This window comes from Heterodontus francisci, chromosome 17, assembly GCF_036365525.1.
Source record: "Heterodontus francisci isolate sHetFra1 chromosome 17, sHetFra1.hap1, whole genome shotgun sequence".
NCBI classification, from domain to species: Eukaryota; Metazoa; Chordata; class Chondrichthyes; order Heterodontiformes; family Heterodontidae; genus Heterodontus; species Heterodontus francisci.
In genome coordinates, this window is record NC_090387.1 from 38,065,974 (window position 1) to 38,080,944 (window position 14,971).

At 44.3% G+C, this 14,971-nt stretch overlaps 1 protein-coding gene across 17 annotated transcripts in view; it reads right to left on the reverse strand.

Moving 5' to 3' along the window:
- The window catches only part of banp (BTG3 associated nuclear protein), a 376,487-nt gene that overhangs the window by 65,417 nt on the left and 296,099 nt on the right, over positions 1-14,971 (reverse strand). For 4 of the 17 annotated variants that reach the window (XR_010976676.1, XR_010976680.1, XR_010976679.1 and 1 more), the window contains one exon: positions 1,535-1,621. The exons of 12 other annotated variants lie outside the window; for them this stretch is intronic. The gene's annotated coding sequence lies outside the window, so the exon portion shown is untranslated. Of the gene's footprint in view, positions 1-1,534; positions 1,622-14,971 lie in introns of those variants that run through there. One more of the 17 variants, XR_010976673.1, reaches the window with a different exon arrangement.

A 14,971-nucleotide genomic window follows, 5' to 3' on the forward strand; every position in this document is an offset into this window, starting at 1 on the left:
TGCAGTGAGTGGTTAGGATCTGGAAGGCACTGCCGAAGAGTGTGGTGGAGGCAGATTCAATCGAGGTCTTCAAAAGAGAACTGGATAATTATCTGAGAGAAAACATTTGCAGGGATATGGGGAAAAGGCGGGGGGGGCAGGACAAGGTGAGTTGCTCTTGCAGAGAGCAGGCATGGACAAGGCGGGCCGAATGGCCTCCTTCTGTGCTGCAACCATTCTATGATTCTATGAGGTCAATTCCATAAAAATAAGCATCTGCTTTTCTTTAAACAGTATGAGTTGTGCATATCAGAACAAATCCCTGGGATTTTAAAGAGAAGTGTGTCTTCAGTTGCCTATCAGATTTAAATAGAAAAAAAGATGAACTAATAATGCACAAAGCTACCTTTGCAGATCTTATTTACTGAATACCTATTGCTCTGCAGCTCAATATCTTACTACATAAAAATGAAATAAATTCTATTAAGCCTACCACTCACGCTCATGTCAATTCCCTGGTTGGTATCAAACAGAATATCCACAATACAACTGTCTATCAAAAATAGATGACTCCTGGATTTCTGCAGAAACTTATAAATGAGATATTGCAATAGGAGTTAATTTTCTCGCCCATTTCCTCTGCTGTTGCTCCCAAGTAGTCTCTTGCTCCAAAATAACATTCAGTCCACTATACCACAAATGGCAAATACTCCATGAATAGATAATAGGATGTGTGGTTTTAGAATGGTGAGAAAGATAATGGTAGTTTCCTCTGTCCACCAGAATGGAAATTAATTGTTTACAAGACACTTCAACTCGTAGCCTGATAAAGATTTACTCCACTTGGTTACCAGACTGCGATTCCCATATTTGGCAAACACTGCTGTTCACTATAGCAAGCTTACATTCTTGCTGTGATTGAAAACTGCTGCTTAATAATATTTCTGCTTTGAAAAGATAAATAATTCCATACACACTTTTCAAACTGGTTTCCAAGTGGTTTCATGTGTTTGTTTGAATTACAGTTGTTATAATTTTTTCCTTGCAGTATTTAACATACTAAATTTTCTGTAAAGCCTGCATAGTTACTGATCTTCTGAAGTCAACAATTTTTGGCTGCAACAAGCATTCTCAATTTGTTCAGCAACAAAGGTTACAATTTCAAATAAGCACATTGGACACATGATTATTAATAGCATTTTAAGTTTGTTGTCAATCAGTAGATACAGAAGGCCTGATTTTAAAGTGGACTTGGGTAAGGTGTGCACAAGCCCCGAAGTGTACGGCAAACCTGGGGAGTCTGGCTGATCTTCATGGACAAGGCTCATTTCCATAAATTTTCTCCAACTCCCACCCAAACCCAGCCAGATCTCTTAGCTGGCCAACAGGCAGAAACAGTGGGAGGCCACAGTCAGGGGCCCACAGAATTGTTCTCTGGCAGTCATCTAAGTGATGATGGGCTCTGGACCGATCTGGGGGGAGCCCAGGACAGAGGTGGCTCAAGGCATCCTTGTGGGGCCACAAGGACAGCTAAAATAAAAAATTTTAAACTTACCTGCCTGAGCCTCTGCTGGTCCCGACAGGTTTGGCCTGACAAGGAAGCCATCACTGTTCTCCTGTTGTGACATCATTGCACCCCGATCTGCATATTGAAACAAGACCCCACCAGCTTGAGTCAAGTGTCCTGCTCAAGTACACCGTGTGTCAAGCATTTAACCATAGGACCATCACATCTGAGACTAATTCTGTCTTCACTTAACTTCCACATGAACTATACAACAGTAAGGAACAGAAACCTTACCCAATTTATCCCTCCCTATCTTTGGATACTGACTCAGCATAAACCAGGGACTGAACCTGGGAGCTCTGTGGTCTGTACAGCTCAGTGTGAAGCTATGTATTGCATACCCATCATGCTACTAGGTAGAATTTAATGTAATTTTCCTCTAAATCCAATTATACATTCTCGTTCTAATTTTTTGCAAACATCTTCCCCCATTTAAAACTTGCTGACATTTTTGGTCTTATTTATTATAGATGCGTATTTCCTGCATAAAGAGTTAATTATAATAGAGGCAATAAAATCTCATTCAGCGATTTTGAGTTTTTGGTCTCCAAAGTCCAAGAATGCTCATTATTTGCTTAATAAAAGTGCTGGTTGTGGGGCAATTTATTTATATAAATCAGTAACAAATAATACAAATGCAAATGACTGGAAAATATAGAGTATGGTAATCATGAAAATTCTTTAATGCAATTTGTATTAGAGGGCTCAATGAATTGCTATATAATATTCTGATGCTTTCAAAGTTGACTAGAATCTAAAGCCAGACAAAATATGCCAACTTCTGTTCAACAAGATTCATCTTACTAAGTGTGCATGGCAGACATCACCCAATGCTGTTATCAATATAAATACATGACAATATAAACTGAATGCACTCAATGTTAAATCAACCTGATCATTAGATCATTTTCCACTATTACACAATTGCATGCTGTGTGTAAATTATTGTAACTATATCCATGCCTCTTTACATTACTCAAATCATGCTGTTGTCCACATATGCTATGCACATACAGGTAATATATTTAAAATGTACACATGTCGTTGAACGTGGCATCTTAATTTTAATTTAATTTTCCCAATTCTATACTACTTTCCTTAGATATGAAAAAGTGTCATCCATTGTATGATGGCATGAAGGTGAGTCAAATCACAAATGAATGTTGAAAGTGAGAGAAAGGAAATAGAATATCAGAAGAGCATAGTTTTTTAAAAAAATGAAAAATAGAGTGTAAAGTTAATGATATGAAAGAAGAGAAATGTAATAAAGAGAACAGCCCAAATCGCAAAGAATAAACTGTATTCCTTGGAATAATACAAAAGGACTTTATAATCTAAAAGTTAATATATTATGAAAAAAATGGATAGTATTTACAGCAGAAACAAAATATTTTTCATTTTGACAAAATAATGGGCATTTTAAAATGTGAAGCAAAAATTCTAAGGCTATTACAATTAAAGAACACTTCCATCTGGCATCTATTAAAATGTTTTCAGTCACATCATTGCTGTTTGTGGGATCTTGCTATGCACAAAATGACTACACTTCAAAATATAGTTATATTATGTGAAGCACTTTGGGACAATTCTGAGACAAAAAAAAACTTATTTCTTTTTTATTCATTCGTGGGATGTGGGCGTCACTGGTTAGGCCAGCATTTATTGCCCATCTATAGGTGGGGCTAAAGTGTGGCGAGTCGAAGAGACTTAGCAGTTGGCAGGAAAAAAGACACAGGCGCAAGGGAACAGCCAACTGTGTAACAGCCCCGACAATCAAATTTTTCTGCAGCACCTGTGGAAGAGTCTGTCACTCTAGAATTGGCCTTTATAGCCACTCCAGGTGATGCTCCACACACCACTGACCACCTCCAGGCGCTTACCCATTGTCTCTCGAGATAAGGAGGCCAAAGAAGAATTGCCCTTGAGAAGGTGGTGGTGAGGCGCTTTCTTGAACTGCTGCAGTCCATGAGGGGTAGGTACACCCACAGTGCTGTTAGGGAGTTCCAGGATTTTGACTAAGCGACAGTGAAGGAACGGCAATATAGTTCCAAGTCAGGATGGTGTGTGGCTTGGAGGGGAATTTGCAGATGGTAGTGTTCCCATGCATCTGCTGCCCTTCTCCTTCTAGGTGGGAGAGGTCTCGGGTGTGGAAGGTGCTGTTGAAGGACACAAAACTGGATGGGAGGGTGAGTTGTGAGGAGGATGCAGAGAGGCTTCAGGGTAATTTGGACAAGTTGAGTGAGTGGGCAAATGCATGGCAGATGCAGTACAATGTGGATAAATGTGAGGTTATCCACTTTGGGAGCAAAAACAGGAAGGCAGATTATTATCTGAATGGCTATAAACTGAGAGAGGGGAATATGCAACAAGACCTGGGTGCTCTCCTACACAAGTCGCTGAAGGCAAGCATGCAGGTGCAACAGGCGGTAAAAAAGGCAAATGGAATGTTGTCTTCATAGCGAGAGGATTTGAGTACAGGAGCAGGGATGTCTTGCTGCAATTATACAGGGCCTTGTTGAGGCCACACCTGGAATATTGTGTGCAGTTTTGGTCTCTTTATCTCAGGAAGGATGTTCTTGCTATAGTGGGAGCGAAGGTTTACCAGACTGATTCCTTGGATGACGGGACTGACGTATGAGGAGAGATTGAGGAGGTTAGGATTATATTCGCTGGAGTTCAGAAGTGTGAAGTCACAGGGTGACTTCAGAAGGTGAAGTCACACGGGATCAGAGGTGAGCTGGCAAGGTGGATACAGAACTGGCTCTGTCATAGAAGACAGAGGGTAGCAGTGGAAGGGTGCTTTTCTGAATGGAGGGCTGTGACTAGTGGTGTTCCGCAGGGATCAGTGCTGGGTCCTTTGATGTTTGTATTATATATAAATGATTTGGAGGAAAATGTAACTGGTCTGATTAGTAAGTTTGCGGACGACACAAAGGTTGGTGGAGTTGCGGATAGTGATGAGGATTGTCAGAGGATATAGCAGGATATAGATCGGTTAGAGACTTGGGCGGAGAAATGGCAGATGGAGCTTAATCTGGACAAATGTGAGGTAATGGATTTTGGAAGGTCTAATGCAGGTGGGAAGTATACAGTAAATGGCAGAACCCTTAGGACAGGCAGAGAGATCTGGGCGTACAGGTCCACAGGTCACTGAAAGTGGCAACGCAGGTGGATAAGGTAGTCAAGAAGGCATACGGCATGCTTGCCTTCATCGGTCGGGGCATAGGGTATAAAAATTGGCAAGTCATGCTGCAGCTGTACAGAACTTTAGTTAGGCCACACTTAGAATATTGCATGCAATTCTGGTCGCCACACTACCAGGAGGACGTGGAGGCTTTGGAGAGGGTACAGAAGAGATTTACCAGGATGTTGCCTGGTCTGGAGGACATTAGCTATGTGGAGAGGTCGGATAAACTCGGATTGTTTTCACTGGAACGACGGAGGTGGAGGGGCGACATGATAGAGGTTTACAAAGTTATGAGCGGCATGGACAGAGTGGATAGTCAGAAGCTTTTTCCCAGGTTTAAGGTGTGAGGGGCAAAGTTTAGAGGGGATGTGCGAGGCAAGTTCTTTACACAGAGCCTGGAACTTGCAGCCGGGGGAGGTGGTGGAAGCAGGTACGATAGCGACGTTTAAGAGGCATCTTGACAAATACATGAATAGGATGGGAATAGAGGGATACGGTCCCCGGAAGTGCAGAAGGTTTTAGTTTAGGCAGGCATCATGATTGGCGCAGGCTTGGAGGGCCGAATGGCCTGTCCCTGTGCTGTACTGTTCTTTGTTGAGTGAGGGGGGAATCTCATAGGAACCTATAAAATTCTAACAGGACTTTTCAGGGTAGATGCAGGAAGGATGTTCCCGATGGTGGGGCAGTCCAGAACCAGGGGTCATAGTCTAAGGATACAGGGTAAACCTTTCAGGACAGAGATGAGGAGAAATTACTTCACCCAGAGAGTGGTGAGCCTGTGGAATTCGCTACCACAGAAAGCAGTTGAGGCCAAAACATTGTATGTTTTCAAGAAGGAGTTAGGTATAGCTCTTGGGGCAAAAGGGATCAAAAGATATCGGGGGAAAGTGGGAACAGGTAACTGAGTTGGATGATCAGCCATAATCATAATGAATGGGGGAGCAGACTCGAAGGGCCGAATTGCCTACTCCTGCTCCTATTTTCTACGTTTCTATGTAAGGAGCCTTGGTGCGTTGCTGCATCTTGTAGATGGTACACACTGCTGCCACTGTGCGTCAGTAGTGAAGGGAGTGAATGTTTGTCGATGGGGTGCCAATCAAACGGGCTGCTTTGTCCTGGATGGTGTCGAGCTTCTTGAGTGTTGTTGGAGCTGCACCCATCCAGGAAAGTGGAGAGTATTCCATCACACTCCTGACTTGTGCCTTGTAGATGGTGGCCAGGCTTTGTGGAGTCAGGAGATGAGTTACTCATCGCAGATTTCCCAGCCTCTGACCTGCTCTTGTAGCTACAGTATTTATATGGCTACTCCAATTCAGTTTCTGGTCAATGGTAACCCCTAGGATGTTGATAGTGGGTGATTCAGCGATTGTAATGCCATTGAATATCATGGGGAGATGGTTAGATTCTCTCTTGTTGGAGATGGTCAGTGCCTGGCACTTGCCACTTATCAGCCCAAGCCTGGATATTGCTGCATTTCTACATGGACAACTTCAGTTTCTGAGGAGTCATGAATGGTGCTGAACATTGTGCAATCATCAGCGAACATCCCCACTTCTGACCTTATGACTGAAGGAACGTCATTGATGAAGCTGCTGAAGATGGTTGGGCCTAGGACACTACCCTGAGGAATTTCTGCAGTGATGGCCTGGAGCTCAGATGATTGACCTCCAACAACCACAACCATCTTCCTTTGTGCTAGGTATGACTCCAACCAGCGAAGAGCTTTCCCCCTGATTCACATTGACTCCAGTTTTGCTAGGGCTCCTTGATGCCATACTCGGTCAAATGCTGCCTTGATGTCAAGGGCAGTCACTCTCACCTCACCTCTTGAGGTCAGCGCTTTTGTCCATGTTTGAACCAAGGCTGTAATGAGGTCAGGAGCTGAGTGGCCCTGGCGGAACCCAAACTGAGCGTCACTGAGCAGGTCATTGCTAAGCAAGTGCCGCTTGATAGCACAGTCAACGACACCTTCCATTACTTTACTGATGACCGAGATTAGACTGATGGGGTTGTAATTGGCCTGGTTGGATTTGTCCTGCTTTTTGTGTATAGGACATACCTGGGCAATTTTCTACATTGCAGGGTGGATGCCAGTGCTGTCGCTGTAATGGAACAGCTTGGCTGGGGGCGTGGCTAGTTCTGGAGCACAGGTCTTCAGTACTATTGCCGGAATGTTGTCAGGGCCCATAGCCATTGCTGTATCCAGTGCCATAAGTAGTTTCTTGATATCACGCAGAGTGAATCGAATTGGCTGAAGACTGACATCTGTGATGCTGGGGACTTCAGGAGGAGGCCAAGATGGATTGTTGCAAATGCTTCAGCCTTCTCCTTTGCACTGATGTGCTGAGCGCCCCCATCATTGAGGATGGGGATATTTGTCGAGCCACCTCCTCCAGTTAGTTGTTTAATTGTCCACTACCATTCATGACTGGATGTGGCAGGACTGCAGGGCTTAGATCTGATCCGTTGATAGACGGATAGCATAGCTCTGTCTATCGCATGCTGCTTACGTTGTTTGGCATGCAAGTAGTTCTGGGTTGTAGCTTCACCAGGTTGACATATCATTTTGAGGTGTGCCTGGTGCTGCTCCTGGCATGCCCTCCTGCATTCTTCATTGAATCAGGGTTGATCCCCTGGCTTGATGGTTATGGTAGAGTGGGGTATATGCCAGGCCATGAGGTTACAGATTGTGGTTGAGTACAATTCTGCTGCTGCTCATGGCCCACGGTGCCTGATAGATGCCCAGTTTTGCATTGCTAGATCTGGTCGAAATCTATCCCATTTAGCATGGTGGTAGTGCCACACAACACGATGGAGGGTATCCTCAATGTGAAGACAGGACTTTGTCTCCACCAGGACTGTGTGGTGGTCAGTCCTAGCAATACTGTCATGGACATATGCATCTGCGGCAGGCAGATTGGTGAGGGCGGGGTCAAGGATGTTTCCCCCTCTTGGTTCCCTCATCACCTGCCGCAGTCCCAGTCTAGCCGTTATGTCCTTTAGGACTCGGCCAGCTCGGTCAGTGGTGGTGCTGCCGAGTCATTCTTGGTGAGGGATATTGAAGTCCCCCCACGCAGAGTACATTCTGCTCCCTTCCCATTCTCAGTGCTTCCTCCAAATGCTGTTCAACATGGAGGAGTACTGATTCATCAGCTGAGGGGGGACGGTAGGTGATAATCAGCAGGGGATTTCCTTGCCCATGTTTGACCTGATGCCATGAATCTTCATGGGGTCCGGGTCTCGACTGTATATCACTGTGCCACCACCTCTGCTGGGTATGTCCTGTCCCACCAGCAGGGATGGTGATGTCTGGGACATTGTCTGTCAGGTATGATTCCGTGAGTACGACTATGTCAGGCTGTTGCTTGATTTGTCTGTGGGAAAGCTCTCCCAGCTTTGGCACAAGCCCCCAGATATTCATAAGGAGGACTTTCAGGGTCGACAGGGCTGGGTTTGCTGTTGTCATTTCCAGTGCCTAGGTCGATGTCGGGTGGTCTGTGCGGTTTCATTCCTCATCAACTTTGTAGCAGTTTGATACAACTGAGTGGCTTGCTAGGCCAATTCAGAGGCAGTTAAGAATCAACCATATTGTTGTGGGTCTGGAGTCACATGTAGGCCAGACCAGGTAAGGACAGCAAATTTCCTTCCCCTAAAGGACATTAGTGAAACAGATGGGATTTTACAACAATCGACAATAGTTTCATGGCCATCATTAGACTAGCTTTTAATTCCAGATTTATAAATTGAATTAACTGAATTCCAATTCCACCTACTGCTGTGGTGGGATTTGAAGTCATGTCCCCAGAAAAATACCCTGGGTCTCTGGGTTACTAGCCCAGTGAAAATACCACTACGCCTCCCCCTAGTGCTACATAAATGCAAGCCTTACTTCATAATGACAACCCTATTTGAAAAACTTAGTACTCAATGTGAGCACAGAATACAAAAAGTTTCAGAAATTTTTAACAAAAATGTGCACATTTCTAATAGTATTTCTCCCTGCAAGGGATAGAAGATAAAATAAAAGGAGCATACAAAGGAGGCAAAGGGTATTAATCTACTTAATTACATACATTGCTCTGCTCACTGGTTTCCAACTACTGGAAGGGAGCTATTATTAAAACTTAAAGGCATTTCAGTACATCAACTCTGTTCTTTACACAACTATAGTTTTACTGCCGCTGGTAAAAAGGATAAGCAGTTCCTCGTGATTTTGCACTGCTTAAAAAAATCTGCAAAGAAATTTGGCAGGATTATAGCTTAACTAAAGCTGTAGCAGACATTTTGCTTCACTATAACACAAAATCATTTTGTGCTGGTGTAAGACATGCGGTATGCAATAGTAGCAGTCTGTATGAATCGATCCCTAGGCTAAATTCATCGAATCTGAAAACTGTTGAATAAACGGCTCTGCCCCTGCTCTTAAATGCAAAATTTTGCAAATGACAATAGTTTAAGATCAAATATAATATTTCTATAGCCCTGTTTCTAATTCTGCCTGCCCAATGGATACAGTGTGGGTGAGTTAAAATGGTGGTCAAGCGTTACCCGAGTTCCCGATGTGCTCACGCCCGCCACCATTTTAACTCCCGTCTTTTCACAGTGTTGAGGCCGCCCACTGAAGGCAGGTGAAACCATCATTAACTTTGAAATGTTGGTGTCTAATATGTAACTCGATAAGGTTTTAACTGGGGATTGTAGCTTTAATGCCCACAGCTGAAGTTGCCAGATAATGCTGGCGGCATGGGATCCAGGGACAGAAAAGGCCCAGCTAAGTGACTTTAAGAACATTGTACAGGTTTGTTTGTGGGCCAGGAGGAGGAACATTAGAAGAAGGAGCCCTCCACCTCACTCCACAAGGCTTCTCCTTCCCTGGTCGTGATTCCCATCAAACCCCAGATCATGTATCTTAGTTCCAAACCCATTCCCTTGGGTCCGCAGTGACGGCCTCCTGCCACCTGAGATCCCAGTCTGCCCTCAGCCTCCACATCATCCCTACTGGCTTCAGGTAGGGGTAAGCATGACAATATTTAAATGAGGCGCAGGAGTTAAGATTGCATGAGCCTCACACTGGCACTGCCACAACCTCCATTTCTGCCTCAGGCTAAATCAGTTCTTATATTTCTCAGCAGACCAGACACCATAGAGTATGTTTAGTCCAACTTACAGAAAGATCACTTCATTTTAAATTCACATTTTGACACAAACCTGAAAGATATGAATGTTCACAGCTATTCCAGAGCATCTGATTCTTATATTCCCAGATGCTTTTCAATCAAATACTTTGGAGTCATGCTAAGAAACAAGGTATGAATGTTAAAGGATTTAGCTATCTGGACAATGGCAGCTGAAATCCTGTAGCTGTAACAGTTGGAGATGCACCACTTACAAAAATTTTTTAGATATTATTACACACAGTGTTCAAAACACTCAATAAGAGAGATTAAAGAAAAGGATAGGAGTTTCAGGCAGGACAACAACTGAACTCTAGACCTCGACATTGCTGAGAACATGTCATTCCATATTAGGAATAAAGCCGATCGCAAACCTCAGCTATGAGATAGCTGGAAAAGGAAACAGTCTGGTTTCCGGACCTCTCCCCCATTCCCGTCCCCCCATCATTAAGCATTCATTCAGAGAATGCTCCAGTGGCAATTCGCCTTGCTGCATTATGGATGGTTAGGAAATGATAAGCCAGTGTTAACCTAGCAGTCAAATCATCCAGGCTTGTAGCAATATGCCATTTCATTTCAGAGTAAATTTAGTCTTCTTTGAGCAGCTATACAAGCTCTAACTTCAACATGATTTCAAAACATATTGCAGAGGAAATTGTAAATCAATACACCCACTTCTCAAGCGTGAAAGAGACAAAATGGGGTCCAAAATCAAGTTAAAATCTCCCACACCCAATTGATCCTGAAAGTGCAACTCATCCAAAATTGAATCAGCGACTTTTGGTTCTAGGAACACAATATGAAATTGCACATCAAACAGGAGGAGCTTGAGACTGGTTGTTCGTGGTCCAGAGCTTAACTAGTGGCCCTTAAAGGAACCAAAGGAGCCAATGAAAAAAGGGCCAAAAACTTTGAAAATTTTGTATTTTGTGGAGTCTGTCTCCTGCTGGCTCCACAAAACAACTGGCCTTTGCTGGCTCAGATTTGCCCACTCTCAACTTTGCCTTGCCCCCCCTTGTTGGACCAACCTGAGGGTCGCTGCTGGCATTGTAGCTGGTCCAAATTAATGCCATCTGCTGCCATCATATAATGAGTTCTTTTATGTTGTCTGATGCAACATAAATGAGATGCATGGAGTCCAGTTTGGTGAAGATCTCAATCAGGTTTATTACAGCTGAACTATTATACAGTACAGAGCTAACTATTTACAGAACCTTACTCTGGGTGTTACAGTTGCAGAGTGACTCTGGCTTGGCGTCACATGATGACATCCTGGTACTTAGCTCATTAGCACACTAAGATCTTAAAGGGACATCACTCTTAAAGGCATTCATACAACACAGTTGTCCGGTTAAATACAGGCAACGCCAGGTGTTAAATTTGTCAAGGCTTTGGCGGCAGTATGCCGAAAAATCACTCTGCTGAATTGCTGTCCGTTTCAGACTCAAATCCAATTTCTACCCCATTAAGAGGTTATGTAGTCATTGCCAACCTAAACGTTCAAGTCAGCGATTATATCTACCCACTTTAACTGAGACACTACTTGTTACTATTAACGCTGAAAAAAGATCACACTGCAAAGTGATAATCCCTTTCCAGAAATTTGAGGCATGCAATTTAGGACTAATTCCAACAGTGAGCTTCATGATGGAAGTGTAGGTTGGGGAATCAGGCATACAATGCTCAGATGTATTCTGACTCACGCTTGCTTAGAATGCAATTACCGAAAGGGAATGTGAGTTTGGAAAATCACCCCTTTTGAGTGAAAATTATAATACCTACTGAGAACTCCCTCTGATGGTTCAAATGAATTATAGTGGAGTATTGAGCCAATCATTTGATGGACTCTGACATGCCCGATGGGTCTGGCACAGCTGAATGCTGCCAGGCAGCACAAAGGCCCTGATAATTTAGAGAGGCAGGGAAGGAGGGGAGTATCTTTGGGCACAACACCCAGCAAGCGAGCTTGGTGGACTTGATCACAGAGCCGACCTAGTGCCAACCTGGTGAATCGACAAAACAGGACTATGTGCATGCTAAACAGTGGAAGTAGCTTGCTATAGACAGAGCTAAGTGATCCCAAAGCCAACTGATCAGATCAATGCTCTGCAGGCCTGCCATATCCATTTGTGAATAGTGGTGGATAATTAACAACTAACGGGAGGAGGAGATTCCACGAACAACCCTGTCCTCAATGATGGCATAGCCCAGCACAAGCGTAACAAAAGACAAGGCAAAACCATTTGCAACCATCTTCAGCCAGAAGTGTTGAATGGATGATCATTTTGCATCCTCCTGAGATTCCCAGCACGACAAATGCCAGTCTTAAGCCAACTTGATTCACTCCACGTGATATCAAGAGACGGCTGAGTGCACTGAATATAGCTAAAATTATGGGTCCCGACAACATCTTGGTTGCAGTGCCGAAGACGGCACTAGATGCGCATCGTTCCAGCACAGCTGCAACATTGGCATCGCCTTGAAAATTGCCCAAGCAGGCTCTGTCCACAAAAAGCAGGATAAATCAAATCAGACCAATTACTACCCCATATGCCCACATTAAGTCATCAGCAAGGTGATGGAAGGGGTCATCAACAACAATGTTAAGTGGCACTTACCAATAGGCCTGCTTGTTCATGCTCAGTTTAGGTTTTGCCAGGACCACTCAATTCCAGACCTCATTACAGCTTTGGCCCAAACATGGACAAAAGAGCTGAATTGAGAGTGAATGCCTTTGATAACAGGGCGGCATTTGATTGAGGGTGGCATCAAGGAGCCCTAGTAAAATTGGTCAATGGGAATCGGGGGAAAACTTTCCACTGGTTGGAGTCATACCAAGCACAAAGAAAGATGGTTGCGTTTGTTGCAGCCCAATCATTGAAGCCCCAGGACATCGCTGCAGGAGTTCCTAAGGGCAGCAGCCTAGACCCAACTGTATTCAGATGCTTCAATGACCTTTCCTCCAACATAAGATCAGAAGTGGAGACGTTCGCTGATGATTGCAACATGTACAGTTCAATTCGCACTCCTCAGACAATGAAGCAGCCCGTGCTTGCATGCAGCATGACCTGAACAGCATTCAGGCTTGGGCTGATAAGTAGCAAATAAGATTCACACCGGACAAATGCCAGGCAATGATAGTTTGCAGCAAGAGAGAGTCTAACCACCTCCCCTTGACAGTCAACAGCATTACCATCATTGAATCCCTTACCATCATTATCTTGGGGGTCACCAATGAACAGAAACTTAAGGAGAACAGTATGTAAATACTATGGTTACATGAGCAGGTCAGGGGCTGATTATTGTGCAGCGAGTGACTCATATCCTGTATCCCAAAGCCTCTCCACCACCTACAAGGCACACGTCAGGAGAATGAGCAAATACTCTCTACTTGCCTGGATGCGTGCAGCACCAGCAACACTCAAGAAGCTCGACAGCACCCAGCAAATAGCAGCCACTTGATCGGCACACCACCCACCACCTTAAACAATCACTCCCTTCACCACCACAACATGGTTGCAGTGTGTACGATCTGCAAATTACACTGTAACAACTCGCCAAGGCTTCTTCAACAGTGCTTCCCAAACTCATGACCTTTACCACCTAGAAGGACAAAGGCAGGAAGCACATGGGAACACCACCACCTCCAAATTCCCCTCCAAGTCACAGATCATCCTGAGCTAGAAGTGGATCGCCTCCATCGCTGGGTCAAAAATCCTGGTCCACCCTATCTAACACCACTATGGCAGCACCTTCACCACACAGACTACAGCAATTCAAGACGCTGGTTCATCATTACCTTCTCAGGGGAAATTAGCGATGGGCAATAGATGCTCACCTTGCCAGCGAAGCCCACATCCCATGAATAAAGGAAGATAAAAAGGGCAGGCAGCGAGAAGATAGGGCTTGGTGGTGGAGAGGAAGGGGTGGGCCAATCACAGGGCATGAAAGTAGAGTGGGGCTTGGTGAGATAGCATTCAGCAATCACAGGGCAGGAATCCTAAGAACTGGGGTTGGAGGGGATTGGATGCCGATCACAGCAATGAAAAAAGGCCTTCTGCTCGTGGCTCAGAAGGAGCACTTAAAAAAGTACTTACCACCTGCAGTCGTCTGTTTCTGCTTCCATTTAGCTACCAGATTTTCCGAGCCCTGGGAAACACTGCTGGCAAACAGAAATCGGCCCTTCAGCTCCTCAAGCCTGTTGCGCCATAGCATTACCTCATGGCTGCTCTGTACCTCAATTCCATTTGCTTGCCTTTCTTCCATATCCTTGATACCCTCACCTAACAAAACTCTATTATCTCAGTCTTGAAAATTTTTATTGGCCTAGCATCTACAGCCTTTTGGGAGAGAATGTTCCAGATTTCCATTGCCCTTAGTGTGGAATGGCGTTTCCTGATTTCACATAAACAGCAATACAAAAGCAAAATGCTGCAAAGGTTAGAAATCTGAAATTATAACAGAAAATGCTGGAAATACTCAGGTCAGGCAGCATCTGTGGAGTGAGAAAGAGTTAATGTTTCAGGTCTGTGACTTTTCATCCATTTCATCTCAACACTCTACCTCTAATTTAAGGTTAGTTCTTTCGTTCTGGATTCCCCACCAGAGGAAACAGTTTATTTATGTCTATCCTATTGAATCTCTATCTGTGTTCCACAAAACGACCACCCAAACTGTGTTTGGTCTCCCCAAATGTACAGCAGACCACATTGAGAGTAGCAAATATGGTATACTAAATTGAAAGAAGTACATGTAAGTTGCTGTGAAGAGAGAGGAGGTAAAAGGGCAGGTGTTGCAGCTGGTGTGGAAGGTTGGAACAACTGTGACAGAGACGGAGAAACTGGAAGAATGAAATGGAGTCCTTACAGGAAACAGGGTGTGAGAAAGTGTAGTCGAGGTCGTTGTGGGAGTCAGTGGACTTATAATGAACATTTGTTGACAGCCTATCCCCTGAAATGGAGACAGGGAAGTCGAGGAAGGGAAGGGAAGAGTCGCAGATGGACTATATGAAGGTAAGAGAAGGATGAAAATCAGAAGCAAAGTTGAAGTTTTCTCGCTCAGGGC